Source organism: Carassius gibelio, chromosome A20 (assembly GCF_023724105.1).
Source record: "Carassius gibelio isolate Cgi1373 ecotype wild population from Czech Republic chromosome A20, carGib1.2-hapl.c, whole genome shotgun sequence".
In the NCBI taxonomy this organism is placed as follows: Eukaryota; Metazoa; Chordata; class Actinopteri; order Cypriniformes; family Cyprinidae; genus Carassius; species Carassius gibelio.
The window spans coordinates 22341965-22357887 of NC_068390.1; the positions used below are offsets into that span (position 1 = coordinate 22341965).

At 36.3% G+C, this 15923-nt stretch overlaps 1 non-coding gene and 1 pseudogene across 1 annotated transcript; both read left to right on the forward strand.

Moving 5' to 3' along the window:
• The first annotated feature begins 1166 nt into the window (after positions 1–1166).
• trnaa-ugc (transfer RNA alanine (anticodon UGC)) lies at positions 1167–1238 on the forward strand. Its single transcript has one exon. It is a non-coding gene; the product is annotated as a tRNA-Ala (tRNA).
• LOC127938243 (intraflagellar transport protein 172 homolog) lies at positions 1221–13699 on the forward strand (annotated as a pseudogene).
• Positions 13700–15923: the final 2224 nt, after the last annotated feature.

A 15923-nucleotide genomic window follows, 5' to 3' on the forward strand; every position in this document is an offset into this window, starting at 1 on the left:
TAAAAGTACAGAACATATTAACATTACGTACAAAGAGGTGGCATAACTGGCAAAGCAACCTTTATACGTGTATATAACAAGTAATACAAAACGAAAGTTTGGTGGTAGTGACATATTTTCCCTCTTAAATGGAGCTCCACTCGCCCCCATGGAGGCGACGTAATTCTACGTAAAGTGTTACCCGGACCAACATGGCGGCCGCGTCATTAGTGGAGGCGACGTAATTCTACGGAAAGTGTGGCCCGGTCCAACATGGCGGCGGCGTCCCTAGTGGAGGTGACGTATTTCCGCTCTTGAGTGGAGCTCCACTCGCCCATATGTCTGCAGCCAGACCCTCTTGACTAGCTTAGGTACGTTACGTCCGGGTCCCTCAGCCGGAAGTAATATGACAAAACGAGCGCAATGGCGGCGCCGTTGTTGCCATGGAAAATAAGGTGAATAAAGGAATAAACTGAATTATTTTACTTTACCCAAAAATGAGCAGCAGCATTGACCCTTAATGTTCCATCCAGATTGTCAGGGGCTTCAACGAAAGTGTATTTGCCTGTTACCATGTCTGAATTATTCACCAAGATGAACACATCTCCAACCTCCCTTTTAACGTGCTGAAATGTTTTAACTTCATGAAAATGCTTGGAAAGGCACCTCCTGTGTGTGTGTGTGTGTGTGTGTGTGTGTGGAGGAAATTTATTTTTTATCTAAAATATTATTTTTAGTACTAGTATCATTTGTTTCACTGTACTAATGAGTGTTGTTTAGACTGTCTCTAAGTGCCTCATCATGCTTGATTTTTCATTGAGCTGAGGAAATCTATGTGAAATGTGTGTGTGTGTGTGTGTGTACAAGACAAGTGTGAGACAGAAATGTAAGTCCGCGTCCACTCTGCAGGCAACATAACATGTTGAATTTTATTTTTGCACCGTGAATGATTTGTAGATTGTAAGTTACCAAAAACTATAGAAGACTGATTGTAAGTTACACACTAAATATTCTGTGTATTTTCGTGTATTTTCCCATTTATTTCCGAACAACATAAGTGTGACCATTTTTACGGCCATTTAACATAGCGACTGCCATAAAAGTAATCGAGTTTCTTACCATTCCGATGAAGTAGCGAGTTTTAAAATGTCAATGTTTTAAGTGCTTTAAGACATTTTTCGCAGAATGGGGATGTAGCTCAGTGGTAGAGCGCATGCTTTGCATGTATGAGGCCCCGGGTTCAATCCCCGGCATCTCCAGAATTGGTTTTTTCAAAAAAACTATTTTTTATATATAATTATAATTTGTTAGATTTAATTTAATCCAGTCTTTGTTCAAACGTCTCGTGCCATTCTACGTAACCACGTCATACGTTTTTTCCTTGGCGACGGTAACCAGGGAGTAATCTATGTTAACTAAAATGTCTGCAACCTGACTATATGGCTATATCAAGTAATACGTCCGTATAACTCCGCCGAAACTTTTATTAAAGGAAAACATGCAGCTAAAGTATCTGAAGACTCTTCTAACTACTCAGGTAAATATTTTAACCCGTTATTATTTAGCGACGCTAACTAACCTAACTAGCTCTTGGCAGTCTGCTATCTGTAGCCATGATGATAACGCTTCTTAGCTTAGCAACACAGGATGCTTATGTATCCTGCCAGATTTCGTCTTATGCATTTACGTTGTGCCAAGAAACAGCACATTCCAAATATTATTTAAATCTCAGCAAGCGACTCTGCATTGAACAAGTTTGTCTGTAGATGACTTTTGTTTAGGATGGAGCTGCGAAAGTCACCTGTATGGCCTGGGCTCCTAACAACGCACAGTTTGCAGTGTGCACTATTGATAAAATGGTTATATTGTATGATGAGCTGGGAGAAAAAGAGACAGATTTACTACAAAGCCTGCAGACCCTAAAGTAAGTTATCAGGGAATTATTGAACTGAATATTAAATATTACAAATAAATGTTGTATTCTGTCAATGCTAAATGAAGCATGAAGCCTTATCATTTGTTGCAGAATGGAAAGAATGTGGTCAAGTCCATGGCATTTTCTCCTGATTCAGCCAAGATAGCATTGGTTCAAACAGACAACATTATATTTGTTTACAAAAATGGAGAGGAGTAGTAAGTACTTCATAATGCTACTAATAATTCTGGCTTTATTAGTGCCTTTTAAAATATAAGAAAGATGGCTCTCAGCTTTCTGTGGTCAGTCTGGGTGGCCAGTTTTAGAAAGATTTTCACACCACAATTCCATTAATTTCCTGAAACCCGTGCACACTAATCCTGCACACAGTATATATACACCACACATACAGTTCTACTCACAAGTTTGTCTGCAAGATGGTTAGAATTTGGTAAGAATTCAGCGGGATAACAAAAACAAAAGAAACAATGGCTCAGTGATGTTGAGGTGCTGCTTTGTCACTTGGGACAGTTGAGGGGCTGTGGAGATGATGTGTAAAAACATCTCTAAAGTGAGCAATACTTGTAGATATTTAAATCGCACATCTCCGTTCATTTCAGTAGTGACTCTTGTTTTTAAACTACAAACTGGATGTTCTCAAACTTTGTTTCTTAAACCCTCTCAGGTTACTGTGAAGAATTTGTCCAATGGCACCCAAGTGGTGCTGAAATCTCAGTATGGTTATGAGATAGAAAGTCATGGGGAAGGATCAATATCTTGTGGCTCACACCTCAGACACACTGCTGCTGGGGGACCTGGTGTCCAACAAATGAAGTGAGGTAGGATGTCAAATTTGGCCTTGTTTGATTATTTACAGTTGCTCTATTTCTTGTAGAGCACTGCGCCAGCAAGCAAGCAAGCGCAAGGTTGTGGGTTCGATTCCCCGGGAACACATGATATGTAAAAATTGATAGCCTGAATGCACTGTAAGTCGCTTTGGATAAAAGTGTCTGCTAAATGCATAAATTGAATTTTAATTTTAATTTATAACTTATATATATGATATATAATATGTAAACAATGATTCTTGATCATTTAGTCTGTATTAAAATCTCTGTTTAGATAAAACAGTCTGTATTGAATGTCTCTGGACCAGTTTTCTCATATTATAACAGAGTCAGTGTCTCCATCGGGTGGACCAAGGTTTAAAATGTCTAATTAAAAGTTCAAGGGCTGTCATGGTTCACTGTGTTAATCCATGTTTAATTGAGTTTCCAAAGTCCTCTTATGGGAGCTGGAAGATAGTTCAGTGTGACAAATAAGATAATGGTGAAGGGCCTTGGCTGCGGTGTCTCTCTGTCTCTGCGTCTTTCTGTGTAATGTAGTGGAAAGCAAAAGTTGATGGCTGTGTTGTACTTCAGTAAACAACATCACTCTCCTATTAAAGGTGGCGTGGCAGGGGTCCGGGGGAAGTGAAAAGTTTTTCCATGAAAATGAAATGGTACATTGTTTTTTATTGTTTTATTGTGTGTTATTAAGATGCCTCAGTCATTTATGAGAATGGTGCAAAGGGAAAACGACTGGGTTTAATGAATCATGCAGCCCTAGCTGATATAATTAAAGTCATTGCTGTCTAATTGTAAATTGCTATATTTTTGGGCAGGTGTGAATGATTTTCAATGCTACAGAGCTGGCGCTGGTGGAATATGGAAGCAATGAAATCCTGGGATCTGTTCGGACCGAGTTTATGTTTATCACAGTTTTTCTTTTAGTTTTTTTTACTACATTTGTTTAGCTTCATTAAAAAAATTAAAAACCTTTTTTGCCTTGTAATGGCTTTTCCTATAAAATGTTATAAGTTGTATATGTTGGAAAAGGAATTACACAAGCATGGATGCTCCAAAACTTCAAACAAGCAAGAAATTAAACAATGTTAAATATTATACTTTTTTTAAATATAATAATGTATATAGGATTTAGAATTTGATATTTTTAATGTTTAATTTACTAATAATTATATTCAATAATAAATTACAAATATAGATACAATTAGAGTCCGTTCTGTTTTTATATGTAGCAACACACATAATTTTATAGTGAACAATATTTTTGTACAGATAACATGCATAGGTCTATTACTGACCGCTAGATGGCGATATTTACATTCGATTTCATAGCACTCCTGTTACTGTCATTCTGCTCTGAAAACTTCTATTGCTGTTGATACATACAGCTAGCTCTTACTGAGCAGACCTAGTCATCACAAATCAGCATTCATGTATAAAGCCTGTCAGGTGCTGTCAGAATGCAGTGCTTGGTTCCTCTTGATGGAGCACTGACAGGTCCCTCAGCACCCACAGGAAGTGTTTATTCCACGGTTTGTGTGTTTGTGTTTGCAGTGTGCGTCTGAATGAGAGAAAGCAGAGGGGGGGTGGAGGACAACAAAAAGTTGGCCTACCTCACTGACATCAAAACTATTGCCATTGGTAAGTTATTGCCCAGTACTTCGGACAGGGATATGATCTTAATTACTCACCAAAATGAAATAATCATTCTAATACAGAATGCCATCAAACAAATTTGGAATGTTTTAAGATTTTGAGTGACCGAATTGTATTCAATTCAGATTATTTTTATAGTGCTTTTCAGGTGGTAATTAGGGATGACATCATTTTATTTTAAAGCTAATCATGTCTTCCTGCCCTGATAGCTCAGTTTTGCATGTCCCGTGTGATTTAAGATTAATTTTAGCCTACTGAGCGCATGCAAAAATGTGAATTATATAGTCACAGTAGCTCAGAAAGGAATCTCAGTCTGTTTTCATCAACAGCTTAATGAAATGACATCATCTGTGGTATTGATTACATAATCATCTGTTTCTGCTCTAAATGGGACACCTTCTTCTTATGACCCATTATTTGATTCCACGGATAGAGGAACATTTGAGGGACAGTAGAAAGGTGTGTTGACATTGAGTAGCTTCGGACGTTCCCTTTCAATTAGATGGTGACCCTGCTGTGTCATCGTCATGGCCCTCTCCTTCACCGGCTACCGCCAGCCATCTGCCACGCTTCTGACCACTTCCTGTGCTAATTAAGTCCTGGCATGCTCCCTCTGTCCTGCTTGCCTTGTTTCTTCTTCAGGTGGTGAAAATAAGAAACAACTTTCATCCAATTTATTTTCCTCTGACAGACAGCAGAGTGCTTTTCCCCCTCACTGATCCATGTGCTTAAAACCTGTTCAGAAAGTGCAAATTGGAAAGTGTTTTCCTCTCCCCCGCCCTCCTTCCCATCAGAATGGTGATTTGTGAACAAAGAATCAGAAATTCAGGGAAACGTCACAGAATTCATGATTCATGAAAGACTCATTGATTTGTCAGGGCACGGATGTTCGTGCCTCTGTTTTTGCTGCATGTCTTTGTGTACAAATGTGTACGGTGATGTTCATGGCAGCCATCTCCACATTTTTGTCATTCTGTTTATTATAGACTTATTTTTTTGATGGCAAAAATACTTTATCCGTTCTTTAAAAAAACCTCTTACTGTTTAAAAGTTAATTTCTGGCCTTGGATCAACAGAAAAGAATCTGTGTCTGGTATTTGGTGCATTCATCTCCCATAATCCTTTTCTCTTCCTGACTTTTCTTAGTGGACCTGGTGGGTGGGTATAATTTGGGCACTATAAACCATGACTCAAAGATAGACTGGCTGGAGCTGAATGAAACGGGGCGTAAACTGCTTTTTAGGAACAAGAAACTCACAGTAAGAGGCGAACTTCATCATTTAAGCTCTAATATCACTAATAAAATCAGAATGACTTGTCACTTCTGTCTCTTTCTCCACATTCAGCTCCACCTGTATGACATTGAGAGTAACTTGAAGAGCACCATGCAGAGTTTCTGTCCTTATGTTCAGTGGGAACCGGGTAGTGATGCAGTTGTGGCCCAGAACAGAGGAAACCTGTGTGTTTGGTACACCATCGACAGCCCGGACAGGGTCACGATGTTTCCCCTCAAGGTGAGCTGAAATTAATAGTGATTTTATTTACGTGGCTTTTCTATGTTATTTACCGTATTTTTGGACTATAATTCGCACTTTATTTTCATAGTTTGGCTGGTCCTGCAACTTATAGTCAGGTGCGACTTATTTATCAAAATTAATTTGACATGAACTGAGAGAAATGAACCAAGAGAAAAACATTACCGTCTCCAGCCACCAGAGGGCGCTCTATGCTGCTCAGTGCTCTTGTAGTCTACCACAGAAAACATACAGCGCCCTCACGCGGCTGTAGACGTTAATGTTTCCTCTTGGTTCTTGGTTCTAAATAAATGCCACTTATAGTCCGGTGCGACTTATATATGTTTTTTTTCCTCATCATGACAAATTTTTTGGCTGATGCGACTTATACTCAGGTGTGACTTATAGTCCGAAAAATACGGTAAACACCTGATTCACTAATAGAACTATTCAAGGGGTTAAATATGCAAACAATTGCAAGGAATCGCACTACCACTGTGACCCAGACAACTAGGTTGTTTAAAATGAATATTTATGAATATTTGTTTTTAAGGAAGTCTCATCCATGTTCACCCAAATTGCTCCTTATTGTTTCAGTTTCTTGTTTGAGTCCACTGTATTTAATCATTGCGACAGGGTAATATTGTAGATCTGGACCGACCCAATGGCAAAACTGAAGTCATTGTGACTGAAGGGGTTAACTCTGTCTCATACCTTACAGGTAAAAACAAACAAACAAACAAAAAAATATATATATATACCACAGCCACCTCCAATAAGCATGGATTAGACTTCAACTTTTTCTTTTTTCACCCAAAAATTACATTTTGTCATTCTCATGGAACATAAGAATAAAATAATTAAAGAAATTGGAGATGATTGTTTTTTGTTTTTTTATACAATGGAAGTCACTGACAACCAATACAGTTTGTCAACCAACATTTATGTTCTGCAAAACAAAGAAAGTAATGGAGGTTTGAAACGACATAAAGCAGGATGAGAGTGATTCAATTATGACAGATTTTTGGGTGATTTATTCCTTTAAAAGACGTAAGTATCCTTATTTATAGCCGCATTGTGTGTATGTGTGTGTGCAGAGCTACAGCATTCCTAGAGACCCTGGAGATGTCGGCAGAGACAGAGGCCATGTGGAAAACTCTGAGTAAACTCTCCCTAGAGGCACAACAGCTCCACATTGCTGAGAGGTTAGACAAGCAAGACAGTCCACCCACCTCCATGACTCAGCCACTGCTGCGATGAATTCAGCATAGCTGTCCAGATCATGCGTCTAACCTTGACAACTAGGAACCAGTATAACAGAATTAATAAATCTTGTTGTTTCTCTGAATTCCTTTACAGATCATCTCAGCACAATTTTTTTGGTTAACTTCTATTGAATTTTACAAAGGGCCGTCGACCTGAGCAACAAGTGGAACAATTTTAAAGTTGCACATGTGACGTGTGTCAAATAGTGTCATGTAATTCGATACTGGGATACTTGCAATTGTAGGCAACACATTTCTTACCCTGCAATAAATTAAACATTAATATAATAATTTCCTTTTTATTTGGGCCACCTTAACAAACCCATGGAAGAATTTTCTATGTATTGTTTACCTACCCATAGACAGCACAGACACTGGCAGATGTGTGCAAATAAACATTTAATTACAGCCCCTGTACTATTGGTAATAGAAAAGACACCTTTCTCATGATTACATAAACACAATAATCTTACTGCCTTTCTTAAAGATTCTTTCATTCTATTAATAACATTGCTGCATTTATTTTTGTGCCTTTTTATTTGCTCTTAATATTTATCTAATTGGCACTACAGAAGAACTAAACAGTTACATATAAAGACATTGAATCAGCAAAGTAACAATGCTTTCTCAAAGGGGTTATATTATGAATATGTAATATTCCTTGATCATTTGAAATGAAAGTATTTACTGTAGGCACTCAAAATATCTTGCCCATCATTGGTCTTTTTGTTGTTTTTGATTGCTTCCACTGTCCTCGTTTGTAAGTCGTTTTGGATAAAAGCGTCTGCTAAATGATTAAATGTAAATGTAATAAATGTTTCTTCTATATATATATATATATATATATATATATATATATATAAACTGAATTACATTAGAAATTTACCTTAGGGAATGAACCCTGACCCTAGACCCCAAAACTGTCTTTAAGAAAGCAATATTTCCAATATTCTTTTCAAGGAAAGAATCACATTTTGTGTTTTTAATGCATGTTAGTCAAAAGAATGCATTAGTCAAAAGAACCTTTAAGAAAGCTGCTCTACGTGTTACATTTTAAATGCAGAAAAGTGTCTCAGATAATATTCTGCCTAAAGAAAAATGTGTGTAATCTGGTGCAAAAGAGCAAAACCCCTTCACCTGAGGGAGGATAAAAGCTATAGCACTAAGCACCAAAGGTCCTCTTAAAAAGACATCCAGTCGCTTTAGGAGGCAGCGAGCATGTTTAGAGCTTTCCTTTTACTGTATAAGCATTTTTAAGAGGGTTTGAAGCTGGGATTTAAATTAGAGAGGCTTTAATAATGCAGGATTGGTATGTTATATATAGGCTTATCTGCATTACATTTCATTGTTAATATCCTCTCCTGTAGGGTGATGGTACAGACCACTATCTGGTGAAAACACGATTGACCATGCAGGATAAGAACTTTAAACTTGCAGAGATGTATTACATGGAACAGCTAAAGAAGAGTAGTGGAAGTGATGGAAATGTACCAGGAGCTTCACATGTGGGATGAATGTATTGCAGTGGCAGAGGTAAAGGTAATATCAGTTTTAATATACAATATCATAAATATTCATACCTCTAGTTTACATTTTTTTGTTTTATTTAGCCAAAAACAGGGATTCTCAACAGGTTTTGCCCAGAAACATTGGAATTCAAGTAGTGTTCCAACATAGAATTCTTTTTTGTACGCAAGTAAACAAAATGTTTTTAAAATCAATAATTGCTGTTTATTACTGTCTAATATGCAATATTAGCATGAATTTCAACAGTGTACAGAATGTTTTGGAATCTGTGAATGGATTCTGACTGTCTCTTGAATTTTGATGGTGTCATGATGCCAGCAGTCAATAATTTACAGCACAAAACATATTATAGACAGCACAATCTATGTTTATTTTCATTTTGAGTGATTCCAAAGTGACGGTAAAGATTTTACAAAACAAATGCAGTTTTTTTTTATGTTATTTTGAACATTTATAATGTTACAGATGATTTCAAATTCTTTAGAGTCCTAAAAACACATTGTAGTTTCCACAAAAAATAAGCTGCAGCATAAAAAAAAAAACAGCATTTGTTTTGTAAAATCTTTACCGTCACTTTTGAACAATTTAATTTATTCTTGCTGGATAAAATGAAACTTTTGATCAGTGGTTTATATGCACCATTAAAATTAATCAGAAGTAAAAATGAAATAATTTTTTTTTCTAACTATAATAGCCCTGATCTCTAGGGGATTGCTACTTTAGAAACTCACCCAGCTTCTATGTAATGGTTGATAGCAGCATCCATTTGTTTCTGCTGCACTAGGTAGTCACCCCACACTTCCTCCAGCTTTACAACTTCTGCAGGAAAGGCAACGCGAGCCAGATCCACCGCTGTGGAAGCACAATGCAATCAGCAGAGGTCAAAGGAGGCAATGAATCTATAGCTCTGATGCTTCGCATTACAACCACTGACATATTGTTCCAATTGTAATGTAACACCCTATTCTGATTGTTCTTATCAGCTAGGCTCACCTTTCTTAAAAGAATTTCCCCTGCGGTAGCACTCCAAGGCTCTTTGATTATTTCTTGTCCTTTCAAACAGGTCTCCTGCCTGTTGAGTTTAATAATAATTATAATTATGAATAAATAGTGGTAAAACTATTTCCCTTCAAATATGTCAAACAATACCACGGCAGTGACTTGTGCGAGTGGTTCTGCAACTCATTTCAAAGTTATGAATGCATGGAACTTAACAGTTGCCATTATGTCAAGTCACATTGCGTCGCAGGTCAAACTCACCCTCTCATAAAACTCTCCTTTGATGAGATGTCATGGCTTGATAAGAACTTGTCTCTGCTCATAGCCAGCCAAGCAGCTTTGGCAGGAAGCTCTGCTTTCAGGTAGAGGTCAACAGCACCAGAGAAGTCTCCTTCATTCTCTTTTACTTCACTAGCTTTCTCATTCTGATTGGTCTCCATTAGGTAAGAATATAACTCTTTTAGAATAGAATAGAATAGTAGCAATAGAATAGTAACTCGAAATTTTCCAACTCTGGGTGGCCCTTGAAGGGATAAACACATTTAATAACAGTAAAAAAAATAATATTTTGGAACATCACAGAGAGCTGTTAAATCCAGAAAGTATATATTACAACTAACAATTTAACTGTGCATAGATAAGATGTTAAGCAACATTAAAAATCTTATCAACTTTTATAAGGTATGTGAAAATATTGTGAGAACATTGATACATTTTGTGATAGGGCTTCATCTTCAAAAAACAATGAACAAAACTACATAACTTAAATGAGACAATGGAATCACTCAAAATGAAAATAAACATAGATTGTGCTGTCTATAATATGTTTGTGCTGTAAATTATTGACTGCTGGCATCATGACACCAGCAAAATTCAAGAGACAGTCAGAATCCATACACAGAATCCAAAACATTCTGTACACTGTTGAAATTCATGGTAATATTGCATATTAGACAGTAATAAACAGCAATTATTGATTTTAAAAACATTTTGTTTACTTGTGTACAACAAAGAATTATGGTTCAATGTTGGAACACAACTTGAATTCCAATGTTTCTTGGCAAAACCTGTTGAGAATCACTGTTTTTGGCTAAATAAAACAAAAAATGTGCACTAGAGGTTATGAATATTTATGATATTGTATATTAAAACTGATATTACCTTTGCCTCTGCCTCTGCCACTGCAAAAAATAAAATAAAATTAAGAATAATTACTTTACAATAATAAAAAAAAAATAAACAACTATTTTTCTTGTTAATTAAATGAACAGATTTGAAACAATTTAAAAAGGGTTTTATTCATTTTCTTTTGAATTGAATAGTTGTAGGTGTCAGAAACTGTTCTTCTTTAGCTGTTCCATGTAATACATCTCTGCAAGTTTAAAGTTCTTATCCAGCATGGTCAATCGTGTTTTCACCAGATAGTGGTCTGTACCATCACCCTACAGGAGAGGATATTAACAATGAAATGTAATGCAGATAAGCCTATATAACACACCAATCCTGCATTATTAAAGCCTCTCTAATTTAAATCCCAGCTTCAAACCCTCTTAAAAATGCTTATACAGTAAAAGGAAAGCTCTAAACATGCTCGCTGCCTCCTAAAGCGACTGGATGTCTTTTTAAGAGGACCTTTGGTGCTTAGTGCTATAGCTTTTATCCTCCCTCAGGTGAAGGGGTTTTGCTCTTTTGCACCAGATTACACACATTTTTCTTTAGGCAGAATATTATCTGAGACACTTTTCTGCATTTAAAATGTAACACGTAGAGCAGCTTTCGTTAAGGTTCTTTTGACTAATGCTTCTAACATGCATTAAACACAAAATGTGATTCTTTCCTTGAAAAGAATATTGGAAATATTGCTGTCTTAAAGACAAATAGAAAACTGTTTATAAAATATCTTAAATTGAAATATTTACCAGTATTACTGCTACAAATAATAGCAGCCATTGTAAGCTTTTTTTCAAAGGCATTAAAAACAACTTACCAACCACAGACTTTTAAAGTTTAGTGTATACTTAATGTTTTAATATAATGTTTTTATTTAATTTTGTTATACTTTTCAAGACTGCCGCCAAATATTACCTGAAAATAGCTCAGCACTATGCTCCTGTACAGGAGTTTGAGGTCAAAAAGCATAGATTCCATCTGTCAGATATAAACAAATGCACTCACATTCCTAAAAAAATATATTCTTGTTTGAATCCGTGTAGGGGAATCTTTTTTTCTTTGATTTACAGGTGGCAGAACGTCTGTTTGTTAAGGGTGATCATACTAAAGATGCTATAGATATGTACACTCAGGCTGGGCAATGGGAGCAAGCTCATACGGTCAGTGTCACATTATGCCTCTCTGCAAAGATAAATTTGACTCTAAAATAAACATTCATTAATGATAGCTATATATTTAAGGGCAAGTATTTTTGTTTATGATTAAATACTTTAGATCCCAGATTAGTAGATTTGCATTCAAAGAGAAAACTGAGACATGGATGGATGGAACTGCAACTTGTTTTTTTTTCTTCTTTATTCAAATCATGAACAATTTAAATGATTACTAATCATCAGCGATTTACATTTGAATTATTATTATGTATAATAACATCTCTTGTTCTCTCTCTGTCCGTCTCCGACACAGCTTGCTGTGAAGTGCATGTCACATGATGTGTTTGCCCTCTACATCAGCAGAGCACAAGAGTTAAAGAAACAGGGGAAGTACAAAGAAGCCGAACGGTAAAAACATACAAATACACACACTGCTGTTTCTCTAATCTCACCTTTTTTGGCTGGGTTAATTTATAATAATTAATAAGTTCTTTTTTTTTTTTTTTTTTTAAAGACAAAAGCAAAATGTTTAACTCTGAATAGAATGTCAACATGTTTGAGATTTCAGTCACAATTCATACTGAAATTCATACTATGCATTTCACATATTTGAAATGTTCCTCTCTCTCTTTAGGCTTTTTACCACAGTAGATGAACCAGACTTGACCATCACCATGTAAAACAAGAACAAAATGTATGACGATATGATCCGTTTAGTCGCTGTTCATCACAAAGACCTGCTGCTGGAAACGCACCTTCACCTAGCCAAGGTTCAAGAGAGCATTTTGGCCATTCTTTTATTCTTCCTATTCGCATTTAGTTACTAAACACATTTGAGCCAAGTCTCTTTCAGTGGAGTTTTTTCTTATTTTCAGTAGATCCTTCAGATGGTCTGAGTGCTATGTGTTGTTGTTTATAACAGGAGCTAGAAGCTGAATCCAGGTTTCAGGAAGCGGAGTATCATTACCTATAGGGTCAAGACTGGAAAGCTGCTGTGAACATGTATAGAGTCAATGATATGTGGGAGCTGGGAGGAAGCTTATCGGGTGTGTGTGCACACTATGTGGCCTTTAATAAAACTTGAGTTTATTAAATCTAAATCTAAATGTTCAAAGTTCTTCTGCATGTCTTTGCAACAGAAAGCGAAGACCCATGGAGGAGCCAGTGCTGATAAGAAGTGACCTATCTGTGGGTAAAAAGTCTTGGAGGAGAGGCGGCATTTTAAACTGCTCAACAAGTTTGACTTTTTGGAAACTTCCATTGACTTTGCAGCTGACAACTTGTAAGTCTCTCCTAAGTCAGTGTTAGGACTTAATAGTGGTTTTCAGTCCTTTGATTTCTAGTATATTCAGGTATAATTAGTGCATACAGATACCAATTAACCATTGTATATAGTAAAATGAAACATTCTTTGTCTTTTTTTAGCACATTTGACTTTGCATTTGAGTTGGCCTGACTCAAAAAGGAAATAAGGAAAATGATTTCATGGCTATCCATCCATAAAATATGTGTATATTTTTCAACACTGTTCAATTAATATTTATTTTGCATAAAGGTTTCAGTATCTTTAATCCAACTGACTTCATGATTTATTATGTGGTCATTGTGTATACATTGTATCATAGAATTTCTAAAAATGATTTTTTAATTATGGTTGACCGTCTGTCTATTTCTATTGCAGGCACGTCCATAACAAGGACTGGAGTAACGCCCAGAGAGTGGCAGAGGCTCATGATCCGGAAAGTGTGGCAGACATTCTAGTGAGCCAGGCCATGTTCTGTTTTGACCAGAAGGAATTCCAGAAAGCAGAGGCCTTCCTGCTAAGGGCCCAAAGGCCTGAGCTAGCTATTAAATACTACAAAGTAAGAGTCCTCATTCCATAAAACACAATCTGTACATAGACAGTAAAACAAAATCTTCTACACTGTGGAATTTCATGGATTTGATGCCCATGCTGTTAAGGATAACCATGCTGTAGTAAACATCACCAAAAAGCACAGATCTAAACTTAAAGAACATTTTTAAGAAAAATCAGGGCAGCTATTTTCTGTAGTTTAAGTTTTACAGAAACAGAACATTAAACAGAACAGTTGACCCGAAAATGTAATTTGCTCACACTCATGTTGTTCCAATCCCATAAGATTTAGGTCAAACATAAAAGCAGACATTCATTTCAATGAACTTTTTTTATTGTAAAACTCAGTTCAGTTCACTGTTCACAATCACTGGAAAAAAACAATTAATTGAACTGAATGTTTCATTTAACTGAATGTTTCAATCCTAAATGAATTAAAAAAAGAAATAAATCATGAAAGGAATCGAGCCAACAGCAATAAATGTTTAAAATTACTTTTAAATTACAAAAGACAAAAATTCATCACAATTATATTTTCATAAATTGTTGTCTTTGTATGAGCAATTGTAAGATTTCTTATGATAAGCTGATTATGAATATTAAGTTATGCAGGCTTTAAGTTGAGTTATTTCTTATCCAGGATGCTGGGATGTGGACTGATGCAATGCTGATCTGTAAAGACTATTTGCCCAGCAAGCTAAGCATCCTTCAAAAGGAATATGAAAGCAAGGGCAACTGGTAAAAGAACTCTCTTTTAACTCCACTACTGTCCGTTTCTTTTTTTCCTGCCTTACTTTCATATGTCTCATTTGCTGGATCAGAAAATCCTCCCTTGTTTATTGTCCTTCAGAAACTAGGGCTCTGCAGTTGTGCAGAAAAACTAGCAGCTCTGAACTACATTTGGATCCTCTTTTCGTTGCTTGGCTTCCCTCCTTTATTAGAACATGGAAGCTTTTTATCCTAAATTAAATCCATAATGAGCAGCTCATTAACGTGCAGACACGCAGCAAATCCATCTCCACTGATAATTTTCCTATTTTTAATGACTTGTGGGAAAACATCAAAGGCTTCTTCGTTGTCTTCCCTGGGAAGAAAAGGAGAAACATTTTGCAAAGTCAGTTCAAGGCCCACTCAGCAGTAATATAGGCTTCTTGTATCATTAACCTATTTTCAATCAAGAACTTGAACTTTCTTGGCATGTTATCCCTATAAATTGACTCTTCTGGTCACTTTATGATTCCAAAGGTGTCAGGAGACTCCTCTAACATGGACTTGCTGCTGAAGTGATGGATGAAGGTAAAGTCCAGACTCAGAGCCATTTGTCTGCACCATGTCCTAACTTCATGAAGAGCACTATTTTATTACATTTTCGATCTGTTTAAATTCATTATTTTATCAGTGTGATGGCAAGTATGATTAAAGTTTGACAGACTTTCATGTGCAAAATCCAGTCAATTTCAATAGAAATCCTATGCAACTGGGAATTTAGCATTTTATATATATATATATATATATATATATATATATATATATATATATATATATATATATATATATATATATATATATATATATATATATATATATATACACAGTACAGACCAAAAGTTTGGACACACCTTCTCATTCGAAGAGTTTTCTTTATTTTCATGACTATGAAAATTGTAGATTCACACTGAAGGCATCAAAACTATGAATTAACACATGTGGAATTATATACATAACAAAAAAGTGTGAAACAACTGAAAATATGTCATCTTGTAGGTTCTTCAAAGTAGCCACCTTTTGCTTTGATTACTGCTTTGCACACTCTTGGCGTCCTCTTGATGAGCTTCGAGAGGTAGTCACCTGAAATGGTCTTCCAACAGTCTTGAAGGAGTTCCCCGAGAGATGCTTAGCACTTGTTGGCCCTTTTGTCTTCTGTCTGCGGTCCAGCTCACCCCTAAACCATCTCGATTGGGTTCAGGTCCGGTGACTGTGGAGGCCAGGTCATCTGGTGCAACACCCCATCACTCTCCTTCTTGGTCAAATAGCCCTTGATGCC